This window comes from Elephantulus edwardii, unplaced genomic scaffold, assembly GCF_000299155.1.
Source record: "Elephantulus edwardii isolate Elephantulus edwardi_28Jun2011 unplaced genomic scaffold, EleEdw1.0 scaffold00019, whole genome shotgun sequence".
Lineage (NCBI taxonomy): Eukaryota > Metazoa > Chordata > Mammalia > Macroscelidea > Macroscelididae > Elephantulus > Elephantulus edwardii.
Genome location: NW_006399769.1, coordinates 23308494 through 23311823, shown reverse-complemented (window position 1 = coordinate 23311823; position 3330 = coordinate 23308494).

The window sequence follows — 3330 nt, the reverse complement described above, 5'->3', positions numbered from 1 at the left end:
ACTTCATTTTTTTATTTTTTAAAGTAGCTTCTAATCTGACAAGGAAACTGATTAACTATTGATGACTTTTTCTATGTTGTTAGCAAGTAATTTTGGAAACAAGAAAATGCAATACATATGACTCACTTTTTGTAATATGTAACCAGTTGGTAGGCATTTTTTAAATGATAGTGCTTAATCAGATAAACAGGATCTCAAGAATTGATTTATGTCCTCTATATCACAATAGAGAATTTTTAATGCTTTGAAAAACATACTTGACTTTTTATTACATTCCGGATAAAATAAATTCAATTTAGAGATAATTTTTCTGTTTTAAAAGATCTAATTGATCTCAAATGAATTAAAGGATGATACATTTGTTTTAAAATCATGAATGCAAGCATTACATTATTTGTTGTTTTCTTTATCTAAAGACTAAATATCTATGCATTTGTTCCTTCTCATCAAACAGCTAAGCTCACAAGTGCAACTGCATAGAACAGATGGCAAAACCTTGCACATTAGACTTTATATCTGAGAAAGAGACACTCTATTTTAAAATTGCCACTTGGGAATGTAAAGTGCTCTCATGAGAAAAACACATTTTACACTTTAAAAGCAGTTCATAAAATAAAGGCAGATGTTTAAATGACTTCTTAATTAACACAAACAAACATTTACCTACACTGTGGGAATGAAGCACTGCAATTAAGAACAACCCTTTAAAACAGCCTGGGACATATTTTATTCAAAGTAATACCAAACATTTTATCTTTTGATATATTCTGGTTTTTCTTAAGAAGAGAATAATAATTAAGTTCATGCATGATCTATTAATTTGAATATATTATACAAGGAATAGCTGTTATTTTCTAGCTTGATGAAAATTGTTCTACTTAAATGTGTTTGAATCTAAATGATGTTATTGTTATTATTTTCAACTAATTATATAAAGATATTACTCTCATTGGCAATGAATAATATTTCTTTCATCTAAAGAAATATTTGTTAATGGATTAGAAAGATGGTGTTTAAAAAAAGAAAGATGGTGCTATTTCTCAAAATTTCTTGTACAAAAATTAGACAAAATATATTGCTTATGAAATGCAATCACAGTAAACATAAATGCTGCTGTGATCATATGTAACAGACAAGAGGATAAAAATAATTCACTACTAATAAAGAAATTTGAGAGAAAAAATACACAGAGACAAACAAATATGAGCACATTGAATTTTTTCAGGTTTACATTAACAGAACAGAAAAGAAGCTCTGAACCAAGTTGAAAGGCAGTTTTGTGTCTACATGCATAGATTTTTATTTGTGTTATATTCTAATACATGTTTTAGAAAGGTATAAGGAACAGGAAAACGCAGAATATATGGAGCTAACCTAAACAATACATTAATGTCCACGAGACTTCTTTACCATGTTGAAAGTGAGAAGAACAAAAAAATCAAGTTCAAATATAGATAAAAATTGAAAGTCAGAAAACAAAAAGCTTTTGATATTCACCTTTTTCTATTGCAGAAAGAAAGACTTGCTTGTAAAAAAGGTTAGGCAAAAAGAGAATTGGTAACAAACTTTATATTCAGGAGTAAGAAAAGCTAACATCTAACTCCAAGGAGACAAACAAATTTAACTTCATATTTAAAGCTGATAACAAAATAAAATCATCAAATGAAAATAAAGCAAAACAAAACAAAATAATACAAAGCCTCACAGTATTGATAGAATTGGTAGGTCATGCATTGTAACTATGATTAATACAGAGAGAGAGAGAGAGGTCTCCTTCCAAAAAAGATTTACAGCCTGGCAGCACAATAGAGGATGATGAGCTGTAATTAAATCAAGACAGAAGGCTTGGTTTGTGGATTTATGATTAAGACAAGATTTTATTTCACTTGTAAAATATTTACAATTTGTATTAAGTAACTAATGGACATTTTTCTGAAAACAGTCCAAAGAAGTACTTCTTTGATTCAACTTGTATATCATGTTCTTATTTTTAATTAGCAGAAATTATTCTGAAACTCAATTGGTAAATATTAATAAACTATAAAGAAAATAATATACCAGAAGATTATAGTCTAAGTAATGATTCCTTAACTTTTAATTGAAAAACATGTTTTCAAGCCACAAGCTAGAATTATGATTACAATAACAACAACAACAACAAAAAACACCACCTAAAGAAGAATGAAATATTTAGTATCTCTTATGATTCATGTACCACACTAAAAAGATGAAAATGATAAGACCCAAACATGCAAGCAAAGTTCTTATTTTTGGGAGAATGCAATAAGAGAAAGAAGAGGAAGTATAAGAGAATAATACCCCAATTTATTCTTATGAAAATCTGTAAGAAATACTGTAAATGATTGAAATATGTAATTGGCTTTGGTTACAAAAGTCATTAACAGCTACAAAAGAATGTAGCATTGATTTTGACAGAAAATGAGTATTTACATATTTAAATTGATTTCTCATACAAACGTTTTAAAAATGCTTAAGAAATAAATAAACAATGGAATACTACACAGCACACAAGAGCAATGATTTTGTAAATTACTACTTAATATGGGAGGAAGCTAAGTGAACTAACTCAGTCTCATAAAGACAAATACTGTGTAAGATTTTTATTATTGTAGAACGAGTATCAGTATGAGGATCCAAGGAGGGGAGAGGGTAAGTTAATCATAGGGCCGTATAATTTGATAGGTGGAGGGAAGGATAGGTGAAGGAAAGGGGAAAGATCCAGTGTGAAAAACAATGTAATGTATACAAACTTTGTAAGTAAACCAGTATAAAGTAAAAAATAAATAGTAAATGTAAAAGCAAAGAGATCATTTTAAGTGATGTTTCATTATTTGAGTTAATTTGGGGATTATATAGCTCAAATATATCTTGCTAGAAGAATATAGTCCTTGATCTTCTGTAGTAAGCGCTTCAGGTCCTTTTCCGTTTCAGCAGGCAAGGTTGTGTCATCTACACAACGTATGTTGTTGGTGAATTTTCCTCCAATCTTGATGCCGCATTCCTACCCATAAAACCCTGATTCCACAATGGTTTGTTTCCACATACAGATTGAAAAGGTATGGAGACAAGATGCATTCCTGATACATTCCTTTTCTGACTTTGAACCACACAGTGAGTGAGTGTTTCCCTCCTCTTTTTGGGGACTGCTTCTGGTCCAAGTATAGTTTTAGCATAAACACAACCAAATGTTTTGGGATTCCCATTTGCTTCACTGTTAGCCACAACTTGTCGTGATCCACACAGTCTTTAAATAGTCGATGAAACACAAAGAGACATTCTTCTGGTACTCTTTGCTTTCTTTCAAGATTC